A 22,463-nucleotide genomic window follows, 5' to 3' on the forward strand; every position below is an offset into this window, starting at 1 on the left:
AGTATAAAAGCAGGAAAATAATTTACAGTCTCCAATGCTTTTTCTATAGGAGAATAATTACATTTTTATATAGTTTGCTACCTGGGGAATCCTCAGCTAACATACAGTTCAATGTGCTGAGTTTCACAGACTTAAATAAAGTAAAGAACTGTCTGTGCTCTGCATGTATTGAGTCTGAGAAAATTAAAGTAGCAGTTATGACAATATCATTCAATATTTCTAGTGAGATCTGAGCTTATCATTTTTTGTGAGGCAGCTGACTTCATAGTGAAGGAAGCATTCCTGATTTAACGGTGCAACCTGATCCAGGGAGCCTGCTTTGGCAGGGGGTTTGGACTAGATGACCTCTAGAAATCCCTTCCAGCCCCTACAAGGCTGTGATTCTGTGATTCTACAGCATTTTGGTCCTCAGCCTTAAATTTTATTTGGCCTACAAGAATTCTTATTGAGATAGTTCCTATGTTATAATATACACCACAAGCTTCTTTATTTTTCCTAAATCTGACCCGGAATTTTTTTTGCACAACTGGCATTGCAGAGTCTACCTAAGCAATATATCCCATACAGTTCTGTACTAACCCAATTTCTTGTTCCTGTGTTCCATAATGGTCTGACTAAAACTGAATCTGTACAGGACAAGCTCTCACGATCCTTCTGATGTGGAGATGATATCGGATCTTTCTGTGGGATTGTAGCTATAAGTGACATTTGCAGCCTGGCACTTTTAAACAATTCCCATGTATTCTCCAACTTCATAATTCTTTCTAACAACACTGGTGTGGTAAAAGATGAAACAGAAAATCCACTAATGGTTTCTAAACTTTTTATGTAATATGACATTCTGTCCACTTTGGATGCAGTTGTCTATTTTAACCTTAAACTCAAAACAGCATATGGAACACCAGAAGGTATTTTTATCCTCCTCAATTTTATCACAATCTTGACAGCCAAACTAGTATTGTGGCTATTTGAACAATGAAGCCATCTGTGAGGCTGATGCCCTATCAAAGGAAAAGTTTAGTGTAATATTTCTTCAATGTGCAATTAAAGGAGAATGTCTGCTACTATTTGTCTAAAAGATTATTTACTGGAAGTAATAAAAGAGTTTAAAACTAATATTGTCTCAAAATTCAATAATTCCACGATTGTTTCTGTACCACATTTGTACAAAATAAGGTAAAGGTGATCTTCAAATCTGAAAAAAAAAACAAAAAACAAACAAAACAAAAAACCAAACAAACAAAAACCCAAGTCTCTTCTATTCAAAGGACCAGAAGACTGAGCTGTTTCCCTGGACACCACACTTAACTTCTAGAACTCTACATCTCTGTGAGTCCCCTAATCTACAGGATAAGGAGAAGTGCCGACTGCGCCGTGAACAAGAACTGAACAGCTCTGAGGCCAGCTGGCATGTTGTTATTATTATACTTCCTGAGCCTGCAAAACAGGATGGCTGTATCCAGATTGCCTGTTCAGAACAATTACTAATTTCTGAATTATTCCCAAGAATCATTTGGAAAGTGCTGCTTGGCCCAAACAAAATGCATGCTGCAATTCATCAAACAACAGTATAGATGGCTGTTAGTGCCATCAGCCCGTGTCCTGATACAATTTAATATACTTGATGAGCACACCAAGATGGTATTGATTTCTTACTCATCCTCGACAAGAAAGAGAAAGAGCAACAGTAGCTACTACGATGGCTGAAACTGGGATGACTCCATGAATTCTATCCCAAGCCTTTGCTGTCCCACAGAGAACACGACACTATTACTGCTCTTATGCAATTCTATGGTACACCTCACATTAAATAAACAATTAGTAGAAATCCCAGTATTTCAAGGATAATTTGAAAATCATTCCATTGCAGCTGTGCGAGATGCAACAAAATGTGGGATTTTTTTTTTGTTTGTTTGTTTTTGTGGAGTAGGCAGAGTGAATTAAGGAGAAAAAGAAATGCTGAGATCAGCTTATCCTTTACAATTATATTTTTAGTGGACGTAAAGATTCAGAAGTCTTAAACAGATCATATAGCAGCCTTTTTTTTTTTTTTTTTTTTTTTTTTATTTTTTGTGTTTTTTATTATTTTATTTTACAATGATTTTTTTTTTTTTTTTATCTGTCCCTGGTGCGCCTTTTTTTTTTTTTTTTGAGTTTCTGAAGTTTTAAATGCTCCAGTCTGGTGCTGCACTGACACTCTAACGAGTAACTTAGAACTTCAATTTGCTTCACACAAAGCCTGTGGGAAAAGGGATTTTGTGCATCATTGTGATAATACGAACCAATTTTCTCACCATAAAAAAAACCAAAACCCATAAAGTTCTATAATCTGCCAGTTGTTAAATGACAGAGCTGAAAGCTTTATTTTCATCCAGTAATCACAGCAACTCCTTTTCACTAAATAGGTTTTCCATCTGTACAGAGCTTGTCAAGGTGAGGAGTAATATCAAGAGCAAACACGTTCTGCCTTCATTACTCACTCACATACTTAAAGTGGTCCTAAGGCTGGCTATGGAATACACCCCACCTGTGTAATGTCTTTTTCCTCTTGTTCTTTATGAAACTAGTAGAATACTCCAAATTATTAAATACTATTTCGGTACATCCAACATGAGTTCTAAGTATATAATTTACAGATATTAAAGATCCTCATCATTTCTCACAGTTCAAAAATTAAGTAGTTTGTAGGAACTTGCTTTAGATGATGAATGCTGAAGCACTAGTGGTATAATAATGTTGGAAGAACTACCATGCATTGAATCTCTCACCAAAAAATCACTATTGCAACTAAATATTTTCCACTAAAGGGTATGAAAATAGTTTATTAAATTCTTTCCAAGCAAGATATTCCTATAAAACATAACCACTGTGGCAGACAGTTTAAAGAATATTTATCTGACACAAGTAGGTAGCACTGAATTATTATGTTCTTTGTGACATATCAAAATATGAAGGGAAATTACAGAATTTCAAATACACCACGACCTTACCAGCAAAATTAGAAACTAAAACCATAGAATCACAAGGTATTGGAAATGACCTGCAAGATCATCTAGTCCAACCATCCTCCCATCACCATTGCTGCCACAAGCACTAAACCATATCTCGCAGCTCCTCATCCAGACGCATCTTGAACACTGCCAGGGACGGCAACTCCACCACCTCCCTGGGGAGCCATTCCAGTGCCTGACCACTCTGTGAGAGATAAAGTTCTTCCTCATGTCTAACCTAAACCTCCTCTGGTACAACTTCTGGCCATTTCCTCAGGTCCTATTTGTTGCCTCACCAGTGCTGAGTACAGGGGGATGATCACTTCTCTGCTCCTGCTGGCCACACTATTTCTAATGCAGGCCAGGATGCCGTTGGCCCTCTTTGCCACCTGGGCACACTGTTGGCTCATGTTCAGCCAAGCATCAACCAACAGCCCCAGGGCCCTTTCCTCTTCACAGTTACTCAGCCACTCACTCCCAAGCCCGTAGCCCTGCATGGGGTTGTTGTGGCCAAAGTGCAGGACCCAACACTTGGCCTTGTTGAACTTCATCCCATTCACCTCAGCCCAGCAATTCAGCTTATCAAGATCCCTCTGAAGATCCTGCCTTACCCTCAGGCAGATCAGCACTACCTTCCAACTTGGTGTCATCTGCAAACTTACTGAGGGTACACTCAAACCCCTCATCTAGGTCATCAATAAAGATATTAAAACAGATGGGCCCCAGTACTGACCCCTAGGAGACACCACTTGTAATGGTCTACTAGCTGGACTTAGCTCCATTAACTGCTACCCACTGGGCACAGCTCTCTAGCCACACAGACACGATCTTCCTTCTAGCTACAGTTAAGTATTTTGGCAGACTGTTCAACTTCCATTTTAAATTCTTCTCAAATTCCATTTTTGATCATGAGTAGAGTAGACTACAAGTAAGAAAGCCACAGCATGCACCAGCACTGCATTCCAGAACCCTTCATTTCTGTCTCTACACTTCCTGCTTCAACACATATTCACTCCCAGATTTATTCTCAGGGATACAGGTGATGCTTTCAAAAATCAGCACAGCATCCTGAGACTGCTGGCATCTGCAACTTCCAACAGACTATTTAGCAGACTAGTGGAATACTCAGAAAAGAAAGCCTTAGGAAAGAGGTCATGAAAGATTCATATCTACCACGTTTTTTCTTAAAATAGCTATATGTATCCCATGCATCTAATAGGATGAGATTAGGAAAAACATAATTTTGCTAATCTTTCTTTGAAGCATGTAGGTCACAATCTAGTAGCACGCTTCTACGCACGGTTACAGAACTGTGAATAAAACAGGAATAGAATAGAAGTAGTTAGAAGGCACCACTGTTAAGTATGACTGCCTGGCTACTTATTTTTAATAATAAGTGCTGAGTCAAAGGATTCAGAACCAGAAATTCAGACAAATGCTTTATATATGATTTAAGTTCAGGAAAAAAACAAATTCTAGGGGAACAAAATTGTTTTGTTTGAAATCAAGGGCACATTTTTTTTTTTTTCTTCACGCTATCTCAGATGGTCTTCAATTAGCACTGTACATCATAGGTTTTCTTGTGAAAGATACAGACTACTTTTAAGTTCAGTATTTCTGATTCAATCATGTGTAAATGAAATATGACTGGACAGAGAAGGTGATCATAGAAGTTGCACTGGTATCAATGTACTTCAGGATAGAGCAATGCAGCCAAGTTATTTTCTTACAATTGACTCCCCCACTCCTTTAAAAAGCTGATCTGACACCACAGAGATAAAAAAAAAAAAATGTTGTAATGGAATACGGACATTTGCAATAAAGAGTTTTATTCAACACTCCTTCAGAAAGAGATAAATTCAGCTATGTGCATGGGCATAACCCTTGCAATAGATAAGCTGGACAATGGCTGACACACAGGCCAATATCCCACACTGCTAGGCAGGATCTGGTCCTGGCTGCTCCCCTAGACCTACCCTCTTTCCTGAGGTGCCCCTTCCCATGCTATCGCATATAGTACCTAGATCCCTAGCCCCTTTCTCATATTCAGCCCTTGCTGTTACTTTATAATCACAGTCAGCATCTTAGGAATATATAAAATCTCCTTCATTTAACTTCTAGAAGTTGAAAATGTTAGTTCTATTTTAAGATAGTGTAGGTTGCTTCTTACAGACAGGGTGATGGCTTACATGTAACACCAGGATAACGGCATAAGTTTAGTGTTTAACTTTCTTTAACACCTGAAAAACTCCAATGATGCAAGTTGTATAATACAAAGCCAAAGAAAAAGCTGTGGTTTACAGAGATTAAATTCTTGCCCCACACAGTTTGCATGGATAAGGAGGATTGATAATCTTGTGGGTGAGAAGAAAAGCAAAAGAAAACAAAACCCATACTTGTAGTCGCTATTAACAGCTTCCAGCAATTCTTTGTCATCCTTCAGATCAAAACACAAGGTATTCAGTATTTTCCACATATTGAAGCGAGAAAAGCACCATTTTAGTATTAGAGAGGCAAGGCATACAGGAACATGTAAAATTTAACTTGATCAGCTGGTATAAATGGAAAGCATAGAGCGTATTTAACAAGATCCTAATCTGCAAAATGGCTTCATACTTTAATAAAAGTTATGCTGCTACTCCATTCTAACTTGACTTAATTCAGAAACGCTACTTCTGTCCATGAATGCTACCTAATTTATATTCTTAGAACACCACAACTACAGCTTCTGCTTGCACCACAACATATTTGGTATTGCCACTAGGAAAAAAGCAATGACGGATGTATTTATCTACTTCCCCCTTCTCCCCACACTGGGAACATGAAACAAAGAGTATGTTAAATAGAACGAGAAAAATTATTCCTAATGAAGTGATGAAAGCTTTGGCAAAACTGTCAAATGGAACCTGGAATGAGATACTATTGAAACATTTCCTTAAAATCCAAGTACTACATATCGATCAGAATGCCATGGAGTAGGGCAATGACTATACTTTAAAACTGTAGAAATAGTGAAAATTTGCATAAATGTTAAAATGGTTAATACGTAAATAATATTTTGATCTGAAGTTTTCTTACCATTAAGAATAATTGGCTTCCCCCCAACTCTAATTGCACCATGCTTTTGAGATGCCTTTATGCATGTCTGCCAGTTTAATAACTGCAGAGGATGTAGGCAAAAAGAAGATTTTACTTAACCACTGCAATGAATAATATATAATGAAACCAACTTCTTCTATCTCATAAGCTAAGATTCATTTTGTAAAAACAAAATATTTTTATAGTCAAACTGAAAACTACTCCTGTCAAAGAACAGCAGTGAATGAATAATAGAGAAAGCATCAGTCACCTGAGTAGCTGCCCTTAAAGCTCCATGACAATCAGCCCTGTAATGAAATCAATGGCTCAGGATACTTTCACAAATATAAATCAGGACCTCTTTTTTTTTTTTTTTTTTTTTTTTTAATCCAAATAACTAATACATTGATTCATTATGCATCAGTACCATTACAAGCTGGGAGTATGTATATACTGCCATAGTGATGAGAAAAGTGTTTTGCTTCCCTTTTCAAATGTAAAATGTAAGCTGCGTAGAATCTTCTCAGGCTATCTTTTCCTTAAATAGAAATACTGAAGATCATAGATACTCTTTATAAAACATAGAACTTAATTTAGCTCTGCCTCTCTTTCACATGGTATTAAGTAACCTAGGAAACTCAGGACTTCTTGTAGCACTACACAAAGCAACCTTACTGTCTTAAAAAATACCATAAAGTTTAAAATGCATTTGATGGCTTAAACATTCAGAGGAACTTCATGTTGTAGATCACAGGAGGAAAGCTCATTTACCCATCAGCTTTACAGCTCCAAGCAAGGCAGCACTGCATAAAAGATATTTTGTCATTCCCTTGCCCTTCATACCAGGCTGATTCTCCTGCTGTTGGGGGACAAAGACATATGAGCTTTCTCAATGTACAAGGCCACAAACAGTTTTACATGGATTGAAGCCTGTGGATAGTTTCCTGTCCTATTTACTGAACACTGTTTATGGGTTTTTAATTACAGAATGTCACTTTGGTAATCACATCCAGTCTGCGACATATCTGCTAATCTAAAGTGTCAGTGACTTTTTATTTCGTATCTGCTTTTAAACTGGCACATCTTCTTTCTTCTAAGACCTCTCACCTTTCAAGTAAAGGAATAATCATACATACAAAAAGAAAAACAATAAATAAATTAAAAAAAAAAAAAAAACACCTCAAAAGAATTATATAGTCCCTGTAAAGGATGCTAGCACAAATCTAAAGATCTTTTAAAAGGTCCCTTTGAAAGATCTCTGCTGTAATTTAATAATGCTAAAGAATGGTTGTACATTACAGTTTATTAGGATTAGGGTAGAATTTAGTATCTATGCCATAAGAGGGCTCAGCTGTGCCTCAGCCATGGCCACATGTTCCTGAAGGCATCATTAGCTTCCTGACCCTGTAAGCTAGGGAGCTGGGAGTTACAGCATGTGGCATACTACTCATTTTTTTCCTGTCTACTGTGGGGTCAGCTATGCACATGCTTATGATGCTAAGAAAGGAGTAAAGGGTGGGAAAAATATTCTCTCTTCCAGCTTAGTTAAAACCTTCAAATCACACTTACGTGCTGGTTTCATGGCTCCAAGCAGTGCAGCACTGCTTATGAAATATTTTACAACTCCTCTGCTTTATCATCTGCCTTCCCTTTACCTTTCTTTTTATTTGGGCTGCTAATTGTGTCAATCCAGCATGAACATGACTTCTCACTTCCACTGTGTAAGCACCCCTTGTATTATATGAACAAAGTACCATATCCCTTCTTGTGTGTAAAGTGGGTTTGGGTTAAAAATAGCAAAACCATATCTAAATTGATTACTGTCTGCAGCAAGGTGAAAAAAAAGAAAACAACAACAGTGCTAAGGATACTGCACCAGTGGAGGCAAAAGCTGATTTAACATCACTACAATTGATTCAAATCTACACATGGAAAAAGGGGAGAAGTCTAAGCAAAATTAGATGCAACTTGGCCAACTGTAAGACTACCAAACGAGCTTGAAACCTTGGTTCTGGCACTTCTATCAGTTAGTAGCCAACTATAAACATGACAGATTGTTTCAATGTAGTCTTATGCCAAGGAACTACATACTCCCCATGACACTATCAGAGTTTAGAATATACCCCGAAACTCCTTCGGTTTTGTTTGAAATAATAATAATAACATATATATTAAATAAATAAATAAATAAATAAATAATAAAAAACCAGAAACAATCCTCACAACTCTTTTTAGTTGTGAAAATTACTAACTCTTAAGAACCTGTAGATCTTGAATTTTATCAGGAAAACATGGGCTCAATTTACATAATGCTTACACAATTTTTAAACTGTTTTGAAAATAGGAAAAATGTAACCATAGGATTACAATAGAAAATAAGGAGACTTATATTTAGATTAACTGCAGCGGGTGATCTTAATATTTTCTGTTTTGAACCCAACAGCTTGGATAGTAGAATATAACAGGCATGGAGAGAAGTCATCAAGAGTCATAAAGCACTGCTGTTTCATCCAATTTTGTATCTATATTTTTAGTTATATTTTTCAGCTACTATTTCTGGTTCAGGTTCTGCTAGAAAAAAAAAATCTACTCCATTTTTTTTTCCTTCTGTGAAGGTACTTGTACTTTCTAATCAAATCATTCCATCAGCTGCATCCACACTTGATGGAAAAGGATTGACAAATGATTTTCTGCAAGTTCAATGCAGCAATAAAATACCATTTCTCACTTTCAATTTTTGGTGTCATTCTCTTTCTTCCTTCCCATTCCTAGGTTTCTTCATCTTCTAAAAGAAATGAAAAAACAGCAAGGGAGGAAAAGCTTTACTGCTTTTTCTTTCATGGGGCATTCACATACTGTGCAAGAAAACATACTCAAAATTGTTTACTTAATAAATATATATTTTTAGCTTAAATATACAGAAACCTAAAAGGTAGAGGAAGATTGGAAGAAAATTGTCACAATTCTTTCTTATAATTGCAAATTCCTACTCAAATAGACACATAATTTTCTTTGATAATCCTTAATTCATTCTGTAATTCATACAGGGAAAAAAAAAAAAGTTGCACAACTATAACCACAATTCAGAAAAAATGTCCCATGCAATTTAGAGCTGGTAAATTTGTAGTCAAAAATTTTACATTGATTTTAAAAGGGATTAGTCATTGTTTTTTTTGGAATTCAGAAAGGAACACAACATAGACTACAATATAGTATTGCTAACAAAGAATTTGAAACAATTAAGTATGGATGGAATGTGCAATTCTCAAAAAAGACAGTATTAGTGAACTCTAAGCTCATTGTTATCTGCAAGTAAAGACACTGAAGGTGTTTTAAAGTCAGAAAAACGTCAATAAGGTATTCTGATACAGCTGACTGAAGTAATTTTAGAGATGCATTCGAACTGAAGGAGAGACATAATCCATGCCTGTTTTCTACATTCACCAAGGTCTGGACACAACAAATTCAGTAGCAGTTATTTTACATTCCCCCTAAGTAAGTGGGGAATCAGTGTAAGACATTGGCTCTGCTGCTTCTCACTGTTATAAACACCAAAAATCTCTGAGGTATACATCTGCAAATAATTAAATTCCTAGTTCCTAATACCTCTGGCATTTTGGAAAGAAGGCAATTTATCTGTCTCAGGAAAGAACACATTCTTCCAGACCACTGTTATAATGTTCCAACTACTTGTTATCGTTATTATTTAAAGTGTATGTTTAACGCTATTATTAAAGAAAAACTACTAAATATTTTCAGAAGTTTTTAGAATGTTTCATTAAATCTAATCAAAATTGATAGTAAAGAAAATAATATATACTCCTTTGTAAAAGTAAGTGTGGTATTACATTTGATATCAGAATAATCCTACACACTGATTTTCTTTAAGTATCATGTCTTATAATTAAACGTAGCATGTAAATTATCTTATATGTTATCCTACCATTTCCCTACATCAGCAGGAAGCTATTTACCTTTACCAAACAGTACCTAGACAGACACACTGAGAGCAAAGTTCAGCAAAAATACAGAAAAGTTTTCATGAGATAGTGGGAGCAAGAAATACATATCAGCAAGGACTCCCTTCCTTACACTTACCATTTTGCATGTAAGGTTGGAATTACTGTACTGTCCTTCAAAACTTGACAATGATCCTTAAATATTTTGCGGTTGGTAAATACATACACTGGTAATACAAAAGCAAATGATTCTGACTTGAATGGGGAGGATGTTATTTGGAGTATTTCACTTTGCAACAGTTCTACCATTTACAGAGAAGTTCCCTATGCATCCTTGTACATAAAAGCCAATTAAACTGCGAAGAACAAGAAGTTCCAGAGTATTTCTTGTCATCTTAAAAAGTTGATTAAGGAATTTCTAAGACATATAGAAAAACAAATTAGCATAACAAAAGGAAGGCTAAAGTTATACAGATATACTGAAAGATACGTACTTCGCAAAGACTTCCTTCAGCTTCTAAATGGATTATAATTATGGTTAAACAAAAGACATACACATTGATGAAATATGGTAAACCTTAGAGCAACACAAGAACCTAATGTAGGAAGAAAAAAGTAATTAAAGAGCCACTCCACTTACATAGTTCCACTTCTAAATCTCCTAAATCCACTTCTAAACAAATTGCAAAATAAGAGAACTGCAGATACAGGAAAAAAGTAACCATTTGTGAAGTATTTTTCCTCAAGCTAATAAACAGATAACATAATGAACTGAAAATTTGGGTGTAATGTGCAAAGTTCAATTTGGAGTTGCAATGACTACTTATTCACTAAACCAAAAAAGTCGGAGTTGGCCCAACCCAGATACCTTTCCCTGTACACACTCTGAAAATTTCCCATAACAAAATAAAACAAAATTAATTTCTTGTAATGACATTTCTAATTAGCACACAGCATTCCATTGTTTTTGATCCCTCAAAGCCTCCCTAACTTCACTGCAATGCAATTAACCCAGGAACAAACAGGCAAATTCAAAAGATATCTCTCACCAAGGAAGCATTAAAAAACAGAAGCCAGGCTTGTAGTAATTACATGGAAGGAGCAGACTATATTCAAAACTAAAGAGAAGTCCAAGTGGAATTATACACATTTTTAGAATGGAAAGAAAATCAGATTCTAAGATGCATCCAACTATATTGATTTGTTTAGGGATTACTAGAGGGTTAGCTACAACAACAGTTTCTCTTTATGAATATAGTCATAGTTACAATTAAACAATTTTAATAAAGAATTAAGAGCCTTTCACAGTCTTACATGAGTATTTCAAGTGCCTCCTGAATTTGAGTAAAGTCATTTTTATTGCCTTACTTACTCATTTAGCCTTTATTAGGATTAAGATAATTGTAAAAGATCTGCTGAATAACAGAAAAGAAAGCAGAAGTCACACAAGAATAAATGACAAAACACCAACAGTATGGCTATAAAGCATGCCCACTGCAGGCTTTCCTTTGCTTTTAGTTTGTTTTCAAATTAATCTTTAGAGTCATCTGAAGTTTTCAACTTAGACACAGCAGAGATCAATACCAGCTAATTGTGAAAAATAAGCAGAAGAGTTTCAGACCTATTCAGCAAGAATAAAGAATTAAGATTATTTTTTAAAAAAAGAATTAAGATTTTTTTTTTTTTTAAGTAGCAATAAAGAACATAGACGAAACCACTTCCATTTAAAACAAAATCAGAAACTGTCAATTGCATCTTAGAAAGAATTTTTTTCTTCAGTTCAGAGACGATTTTGCCTATCAGCTGATTTCCAGTGTCTTAGCCACCTTTAAGGGCTAGGTTTTAGACATGAGATATTTTCTCAGAGCCTTCCAGGGCCTATTTTAGCTATGTACACAGGTAGCATGTAGCTTATATCTCGTGGTGCCATGTTCAATTTTCATTTGTTCCATTAGGAGGCTAGGATCCAAAAGTTTTCCACAATACAATCCGAAACTCAATTTGCACACACAACTAATAAAATGTAACTGCAGGCTCAAAAATAAGCTCATCTTAGGCACATGTTTTAGAGAAGCTAAAACTATTGTAAATACTATTTTACATACTATTGTATGTAAAAGCTACATTTTACATATTTTACATACTATTTTACATACTATTGTATGTAAAAGCTACACTATTGCCACAGATAAATGCTGCCCCTTAAGCTCAAGGCATCTGCTTTAGGCATCTGCTTACCAACACTACTATTGACTCAAACTCTTTCAAGATTTAGTACTGTTTTCCTATATATGTCTCACCAAAAACATCCTTCCTTAAGAATTTACTCCGCTTTGTTTGGTGTTAATTCCCATTAGGTACTTTATGCTCTTCCTTTTTAAGGAACAATTAATGATGTACAAGATATAATCATAGAATCGCCAAGGTTGGAAAAGACCTCCACAATCATCCAGTCCAACAGCCCACCTAACACCAGTAATTTTCTCCACTAAGCCACATCACTTACTGCAACATTTAAATGTTTTTTGAACATCTCCAGGAACTGTGACTCAACCACTTCCTTGGGCAGCAGCTGATCACTCTTTAAGATAATTTTTTCCCAATATCCAACGTGAACCTCCTCTGGTACAACTTGAGGCCATTCCCGCTCATCCTATCAGTAGTTATGTGGGAGAAAAGGCTGACCCCAGTCTTGCCACAACCTCCTTTCAGGGAGTTGTAGAGAGCTATAAGATCTTCCCTGATCATCCTCTTCTCCAGACTAAGCAATCCTAGCTACTCAGTTGCTCCTCTTAAGTCTTGTGCTCCAGGCTCCTCATAGCTTCATTGCTCTTTTCCAGACACGTTCCAGAAATTTCTCTCACTAAGCAACGGACCCATACCTTTTAGTATTGCTACTTATACTTTGAGACCCAAATCTTCACCCCTTCATCTTAGATTCACAAACTTCTATTTATTTATCACAAAAAGAAGAGCAGTTGCAAAGACGTCTTCTTGATTTCCTTCCTCAATATGGGTCTCAAACAAGATCATTATGTTTTCTTCTGTACCCGCTGTCAAGATGTGACATTGGTAATTTAATGTGCTAACCCTGCTGAAGCAGGCTCAGATTGTTTCTGTCACAACATGTTTAAAGAGTTCCTTGGTCAGTCCTGAGCTGATATGAAAACTGTCAGTCACCAAAGTGGGATTCTCTGCCTAACAGATGACTGACACTGAAAAGTTAAACTGCTGAAAGCGTCAGCTCATCAGGAAACCACAACGCAATCTTGGCCAGCATACAGATTATTTCAGTGCTTACATTTTTATCATTCATTCTTTTTTTTTTTTTTTTTTTTTTTAAACAGATAATATAACACTAGTGATTAAGTATTTGGTCCTTGTTTTAGGAAAAGAAAAAAAAAAACACAAAACTTTTAAAAAGCCTGCAGTATTTTCTGTACTTTTCAGAGCTCTAAAGAACAAGATTGAAAATTTAAATTCAAAAGTAGTTTAATTTCATTATCGTAATAAATAATAAAGGTTTTTAATAATTCCAAAATTGAACTCTATTGCCTGGTACCAACTTGGATTCTGTGGTGTACATCATAGTAGTAAATAGAAACAGATACTTTCTAACCTTCCCATTTTCAAACAGATATTTTACTAGAATGAACCTGAATATTTTTTGTTCTTTTTCCTCCTTACTTTTAGCAGTACATAACATGTGCAGTGTTAAGGGATGCTACAATCTGCCACATCCCCCAGAAGCTCCTGGAGCTTCCTCCAGACCAGTACAGACATGGTCTCCCTTCCACAGCAAAGGACATGGTTGCCCCTTCCTGCTTGCAAGTCTGGCCTAGCCAAGAGCATGTCCCAAGTCACATGCAGAGGATGCCAGCAGGACCTGCCACTCACTGTCACTGTCACTGCCACTGCCACCATGCTGCCAGGACTCACATCAGACACAACCAACTTCCCTTCACTATCAGTGGTTGGTGGCTAAAGATCCTGCAAGCTCTGGTGACTGGCATCCCAGGCCAGGGCACCCACAGCACAGCCTGATTTCAGGAGTTGGCACCCAGCCTGTGCATGCTGTGCCCCCACTATCTGGTGCTTAGTACCTGCAGCACTCCCACAAAAATAAGATGAGGTGCAAAGTTATACAGAGAAATAGTTAAGGAAGGATTTAGTTAGAAAACAGGACAGAGACAGGACAAAGTGTGGTAATCAGGCACTGGACTGTGCTTTCTGTCTTCCCCACTATGTTTCTCTTGAATTTCTATCCCCTAACTACTTTGCAAATTCTATTTTCAAGCCATCTCTGAATATCCCAAATCCTCATGTTGGTCATTTCTCACTTCCTATGAGTTACAGAGTCCATATGGCCCTCTCCAAAGCTCTGCCTGAAGTTTCTAGATGGCCCACTAGCTGGAGATGTTCAGTCTCTGGCAACATCTCTAGCATCCCATGTCTTCTCATTTCATGTCTGTGCATTCTTGTTTATCACTTACTCCATCAGCATCAAAAAGGCCCTTGATCACATAAGCTAAGTGGGGCAGGAACTCATCTTCCACATATCCTTTCATACAGTATGTAAATCTTGGTAAGTATTATGTATTAAGGTAATACCTAGAGCGTATTTTCTTTTGTGAAGATCTGAAAACACTTTAACCCATACAGTGTCATAAGGAAAAACACTCATTTCTTAAAAACTGTTATACCTCCAAACACAGATTAACGATGATCTGCTTTTCATGTTTATAATTCTGTCCTATAGTTTAGACATTATTTTCAATTCTTCATTCTCTTATAGCTTCATTATGATATCAGTTAGAAAGCACAGAAGAATATTAAGTTAAGAATTATCTAAGTGCTTTCCAATACTATTAGGATTATACATACAAGAAAATTATCTATGCCAGAACTTATTTTTTGGTGTCCCATAAGCTAAGTAGTGCAATACAAAAATTGATGGCCTCCAAAGCGCCCCTGAAAGGCTCATTCGAAATGTGCCAGGTATTGTTTGACTGGAGACAGAAAACACACAAAAGACCATTGCATCACTCTAACTGCACAGTCGTGCCTCAGCACTGAGGTTCCTGCACTACTTCATTTACTGGCGCATAGTCAAACCCCAGGTCTCCATCTCACCCAGTAAGTATCTTCTTTATGCTTACATACTCAGCAGAGGTTCTGGCTCTGGACAGTTATCCTGCTGCACATACTTCATCCATACTTAATCCTGCTGTGCATACTCTAAATAATTATCAGTATTTATATTTAAATTATTTAACTAGGCCAGAAATTAATTACTCTTTGAAATTTATTTTATTGCTATATTTAATCAAAGCCAAAGACAGGAAGAGACAAGTTCTTAATAATTTTCCCAAAATAACTTCTATTACTTAAAGTCTAAATCACTCCAATACTGAAAAATTTCTTCATGATACAGAACAGATACGCTCAGGAAACAGTTCAAGGAAGTGCAACCATTTCTAACTTCTCCCCACACCTAGGGTACACTACCTCCTGCTATGCGATGCAATTATGTTAGTACACCTGATATACTTAAAGCAACAATATATTCATAATACCAAATACCTGGACCAAAACTGGGAAACAACTTCAGTGCATAATGTCCTTCTATAAAGAGTATTTCCAGGAATCACAAATTTTGCTTATTTTAAGCCAGTTACTGAAATGTCTGCCTATAGCTTCGATCAGCCATGCAAAAGCTTTTCAGCTTTAATGTAGGTATAGATAAATGATTCACTTAAAAAAAATACAAAGTTCAGTAATAGAAATGAGTATTGTAGCAATAATATACTATTTTCAAAAGGCCTCTGCCAGTGCCTACTAATACATCATGACCAATTACCACACACTAACTCCACTGTTGTTCTTAATTATTTTCTGCTGTCGCAGCCTAAAATCCTTATCACTGCTAGGAAGTTCAGAATATGTCCACTGTGATCACATGCAACCTTTTTGAATCCTCACCTCTTTGTCTACAAAAGCATCACATCATCCTCTATAAAGAAAAAGAGGTAGGAGCTCAGGACCGTTCTCATCACCTGTTTAAGAACTCCATACAGAACACTTAACATCAAATTAGAATGCCTCTTTCCCATTTATTGTGTCATCTCTTATGCAAATTCAAATTTTTTTTTCACCTCCTGGCTGAGCTATGTCTGAAAAGAAACAGGGGCCTGGCCAGACTGCAAGGAGGTCATACTCCTGTAACAACTGTTTCTAATCATCTATCATCTGTATTCTGAGGCATAGAATCACAGATCACAGAATCACAGAATCACCCGGGTTGGAAGGGATCTCAAGGATCATGTAGTTCCAACCCCCCTGCTTAGCAGGGCCACCAAACACACACATTCAGATCAGGTTGCCCAGGACCCCGTTCAGCTTGGCCTTGAACACGTCCAAGGACGGGGCATCCACAACCTCCCTGGGCAACCCGTTCCAGGGCCTAACCACTCTCCTTGTATAGAACTTCCCTCTAACATCCAACCTAAATCTTCCCTCCTTGAACTTGGATCCATTTTCCCTAGTCCTGCTGTTGTCAGCCCTTTTGAAGAGTTTACTCCCCTCGTGGGTGTAGGTTCCCTTCAGGTATTGATAGGCTGCAATGAGGTCACCCCGCAGCCTTCTCTTCTCCAGGCTGAACAAGCCCAACTCCCTCAGCCTGTCCTCATAGGGGAGGTGCTCCAGCCCCCTGATCATCTTAGTCGCCCTCCTCTGGACCCTTTCCAAAATCTCTATGTCTTTTTTGTACTGAGGGCTCCACATCTGGACACAGTACTCCAGATGGGGCCTCACAAGAGCCGAGTAGAGAGGGACGATCACCTCCCTGTCCCTGCTGACCACCCCTCTCCTGATGGAGCCCAGGATCCCATTTGCCTTTCGAGCTGCCAGAGCGCACTGCTGGCTCATGTTCAGTCTCTCGTCCATCAGGACCCCCAGGTCCTTCTCTGCCGAGCTGCTCTCAAGGACCACTCCTCTCAGCCTGTACGGGTGCCTGGGGTTCTTCCGGCCCAAATGCAAAACCTTGCACTTTGCCGTGTTGAACCTCATTAGGTTCACCCGAGCCCAGCCCTCCAGCCTGTCGAGGTCTCTCTGAGCATAGATTGGTGACTGTTTTCAAAACTTTTATTCAGACAAAGATATTTTAGTAGTTAGTTATACTCAAAACACACGCAGCAATATGGTAGAAATAAATCAGCCAGCAGATAATGCTCTGTTTAAGCTTCGTTTTTATTTTTTTAAAGTAAGAGTTTACAGTACTAGATTCATGAGACAGTCATTACAAGATATTACATTAGCCATCCTAGAATGAATAAGTTATAAGGTAATCAATATTGATAGTTGTAGAACCAAGACAGAGCCAGCTGAATTGAAATTATGGACAGAGATCTTCAGTGAGTTGGTATAAGGAACAAACAATTCAGTAGCGTATATAATGAACAAATATTGAAAGCTTATTTGAAGCAGTAATCCATCATTTGTGTCAAATATGATGGTGCAGTCATGCAGTAAATGCATGTTGTCTCAGATGCTACTGATTAAACAGACATGACTGCTGCTGAATCATGCAACTGTGTTCCTCAGCATCCCATCTGCTATTAATAACAGGTGCAAATGTGTAAGAATAGAAGTAACGAAGAACTGCAGTAAATGCAAGAATAGATGAGTAAGCACACAAAAATAAAATGTCAGCATCAATGTCAGCATGAAAAGAAGATTAAACTAAGAAAAAATTATATTTTTGTGATGTGGACTAAGTTACATTATCAGAAAAAAAAAATAGCATAGAAATTTGCACTGTAAACTCATTTCTATCACTTTTCCTTCTACTTGCTCAACTGTTGTTTCTGGTTCACATTACATTAAAATACTGGCATGATATAACATTTTAAAATCAGAACTGTTCATTAAAATATAATTTAAGGCTCATTTCTGGCTAGCAAAACACATAAGCAGAGATTTCAGTGCCAACACACTTTAAAAAAATACAGCAAGTTTCAGCGAATCCAACTTCTGCAAAGGTTGCTAAAACAGCTTACAGTACTCTGAATCCTTGATGAAACTGGCAACTGTTTCTAAAATGCGGTCTACATCTGAGGGAAAAAGTGACCTTTAGCTACATGTTCTCAGCCCTATAAGTGTCCTTTTTCAGCTGATGAAAAGGAAGAGGCTAGATACTGCAGTCCTAAGCCTCTCAACTCATTCTCACAGCACAGATTTATAGTCAGTCTCCATTCTGTCCTATACAAAGAGAACAAGCTATTCTTAAGATCATACTTCTTGCTCTAAATAGAACTGCCCAAATTACACACTGGGCTTGAACACTAGGAGGAACATTAGCTTTTCTGTTTAGTTTCATTTTAGGAAAAGTATAAGGCAGACAAGAGAGCATCAGAGAAATCCCTGAGACAGCCTGTTGTTTGCCAAATCCCAACTTACAGAGAGCACAGGAACAAAAGCAAAAAAAAACCCTATTTCATAGTGCTTCTGGATGTCACCATAATGCTGAGTGCTGCTTGATGTTATCAGATTACATTTTCAAACTATAATCAAAACCTTAATTTTAGATTGTTTTTCTGGCTGATATTTTTGATGTCATAGTGTTCACAGAAATAATTTACACTGGTTTGTGGTCTCACATATTTTTTCGTATATGTCTGTACTATGAAAGAATATAGGTTGCCTAGTGTTCACTAAACTTTCTCTGTGATCTAGTAAAAGATCATTGAGTTTGCAATAACTATTTCTGGAATGTTCTGTCCTTCGATGGGCAGTAACACAACAGCTAAAAGCAGTCCTTTCAAATCTGTCTGTGCCAATATAGCATAGGGTGGAATAGCTGTCCATGGTGCCACATGATGATACAGCCCATGAAATAAATTAGTCACGCAATAACAACAACAACAACAACAAAAAAAAAAAAAAAAAAAAAAAACACAGAAAAAAAAACAGAATATGCTTAATTCATTCAACTGGATGGTTCACACATCTGGCTTTTATTATATATAGAAGAAAAAAAAACACAAACAAATGCTGTTTTTAATAAAGACAACATTTGTTTGTCACATCAGTTATCACTCTTACTCAAGACAAAGACAGCAATATTTAGAAAATCTTAGCTAGCATGTGACAGCACTACAGGTGAATGCTTTTGAAATGGAGGGTATTGCAGTCCATCTGTACAGAATTGTCACTTTAATGGAAATAGCCTCAAAATTACCTGACATTGTGACAGAATGTGTTGCATCACCTTTGAAAATTGTACAGTTGATGTACAATTTGGAACCGATTAGATGGAAAATGTAATTTTCAACCTGAGGAATTTTCATCTAAGAAATCTTGTTGCATAATACTAGCACATAGTGGCACTGGCCTAGCAAATAAATAAAATGTTCCACATCTAAGATAGCAACTTTACACAGGAATTTAATTTCTATGTGAACCACTCAATAAAATCAAATTGTCATATCTCAGGCAAATCGTGGAAATGATTGGTGATAATGATTCAATTTCAGTTCATCACTAAGAGCTTGAAGCTGCTCAGCAGAGATAAATTCAGCCCCAGAGAATTGTCACTCCGGACTGTTTGTTTGAATCAAGAACTTTCTAAAAAGCCCCTTGAGGAATATTTCAGATGTTCTTTGTCCTTCCTTAGAGATTTGTGAGGTCCGATATTACCCATTATCAAACTAAAGTAATCTAATATAATCTAGTCTGGTATTAGTTTAGTACTAGATCTGTACGTTGATGGCCCTGCCATACCAGGGGGATTGGAACTTGATAATACTTGGGGTTACTTCCAACCCAAGTCATTCCATGATTCTAAAGTGACCTGTGAAACTTAAGTAAAAAAGATTTGCAGCCCAACACATACATAAACTGAAAACAAAATGCAGAATAAGATTGAACTTCAAGAAATTTTAAAGGTTTCTTCAGTTGCTTGGAATAGTATAGTGGCCATTTAGTCTGGAACGGTACACAAAACAGTTCCTGTAACAAAGCTGAAATCTGGAATATAAAACAACTGCAGTGATAAATAGATGTAGTATGCCAGAGAAAGAGAGCAGAGAATATCAGCTATTTTGCTAATATCCTTAAGGCATATGTTTAGGCAAATTTCTCATGATGCTAGAAAAGCAATTCTATCATGTTACAGGAAAGGATAAATAATTTTAATATTATCATTCCTGCCTATCCCCCTCCAGCATTAGATGTACTTCCCTGAACACAAAACAAGCTAGCTGTGCTCTTGATGGACTTTGCAACTGCACAAGAAGCACCAAACATCCAATTTTCAGCTCTCAATAGTCTACAGGGCTTCAAGTAGAGAAGATAAGAGAAAAACAACAACAAAAAAAGATTAGGAAAAAGATTATGTCACAAAAGGAAAATGTTCTGGTGTCAGCAGGTGAGGAGAAAAAGCCCTGGAGTAATTTCAGTACATTCTGGTAGCAAACTGCAACATCAATGTTTAAGCAAGACTTTTCCACTTTTAAAAAATGCCGTTGCACTACAAACTTAAATTTATCAACACCAGCATTGTGCTGATCTTGTCACAACAAACTGGATTTACAACTTTACCTCTCCAGATAGTATCTTTGCCTTTAATTGCTGATCCTTTCATAGGATAACCCAGGTATCTCCTAAAGAATGTTCTCTCCTCTATCCACAATCAGACAAAATCTCAGCTTTTACAGTTTGTCATTCCACAGGCTCTTTCCAGAAGTTAATTTTTGCATATTACTCCATATTTCCCTTTCCTTTCTGCTCTTCATTGCCAAAAATAAACAAACAAACAAAAAACAACACAATTTCCCTCCAATTACACTCACATCTTCACCCTAGTTAAAATAACTTAGTTAATAAATATGGTCTGCTTAACACATAGACTAGCACAGTTTCTTTAGAAGAATAAATACATGTCCTACTACACGAGGGATAATTCTGGAATACTTAAACAGTCACGTCAAGGACAGTCATCAAAACAACCTTATACTTGTTCTCCTTTTCAGAAAAGAAATTCCTTAAGATTTTCCCCTCAGAACTAGCAGGAAGATAAAGTATTTCAGAATCAAATATTATTCTCCCAAAACCCTCTATCCTGTACTTGAAACTGTCCAGCTTATTTATATGTTTGGTACTGCTAAGAGCTCTAGCATGTCTTAAATCAATAAATTCCAAATCCTCCAGTATTTAGGATTTTCCCTTGCTCACCTTCATAGATTAAAACCCTTCCTTTCAGTCTTTGAAAAGCAGGCAGAGATTCTGCCTGCTAAATCTACAGATTAGGAGACTGAACATAAATCCACGGTGTTTTTCGTGTATCCAACTGTGCAAAAAATGCAGACAGTAGGCTTTCAAAATTCTCTATATGACCTTCAGAAAATGTATTTGTTTTCTATATATTAACCATATTAGAAAACAAATTTCATCCAAGATCACCAAAGGAATCTATGTTAGAATTCTCTTATACCTGGTATTGAAAGTTGTAAGCTCTCACTCCCAAACTTCATATTAGTTAATCCCAGCAGCAGAGAAATATTGCATTTTCTGTTGATGCTCTCTGCTTCAAGTTTCCTCTTTGAAACTGAAATGGGGGTCAAGGAAGAGAGGAGTATATATTTAGGTCATGGCACAGACCTTATATAATGAGTCCTGGCATATGACAAAAATAAATGATTAAATTGATACAGACTTAGGGGGTGTTGTGAGGAATGGAAGACATCTACTGTTCTAAAAGTTTCTTTTCCCTTTTTTAGCCACTCTGCATAGTGATTTCCGATTCTTTCTCAAACTTTTCCTTGTAAACTGCTTCCCATTTACTCCAATCCTACCAGCACAACATATTTTAAAGTGACTATAAACTGAAGAAGGTTTTATGATGGCTGTGTCTTTACCAACAAGAAAATAAATGAAAGCAGAAGCAACGTCCTGTAATGTCAGTATTATGATAGTTTTAATAAATGGTGCACTTGGAACAGTATAAATCATTTTCACCTGAATGGTTCTCATGGCAACCTATTACAATACTCACTGATTGTGGCAACTAATAGCAGCCTTAGCACACAGCTATTTGTACAATGGGCCAGCATGATTTCATACTTTCTGCTTGTATAATGGTTATCAAATGATCAGTGGTCACATTTGGTGACTTCAGTTGCGAATTATGAATAATTTAAGTGGGATTTGTGGTGAGAACTGAGTGAGAACAAATGGAACGCAGCACTCCTGAGAGGCAAAATGCCATAGCTGTCCATTAAGCATTATTAATAAATCACTCCCTGGAAAAGACAGCCCATGCACTACTAAGCACCAGGCATGGCACTAATAGTCCCTGAGGACAAACCCTTGTCCAGTCACAGCATTGAGGCAGCTGAAGTCAGAGTGCCATAGCAGTTCCTTGAAAACAAGATTTACC

The 22,463-nt window shown here is 37.0% G+C and overlaps 1 protein-coding gene across 1 annotated transcript in view; it reads right to left on the reverse strand.

The window, feature by feature from the left end:
* Positions 1-22,463, reverse strand: part of CSMD1 (CUB and Sushi multiple domains 1) — a 988,742-nt gene that overhangs the window by 475,675 nt on the left and 490,604 nt on the right. The window lies entirely within an intron of this gene.

This window comes from Centrocercus urophasianus, unplaced genomic scaffold, assembly GCF_019232065.1.
Source record: "Centrocercus urophasianus isolate 14NV4802_14NV808 unplaced genomic scaffold, USGS_Curo_1.0 seq_10, whole genome shotgun sequence".
NCBI lineage: Eukaryota > Metazoa > Chordata > Aves > Galliformes > Phasianidae > Centrocercus > Centrocercus urophasianus.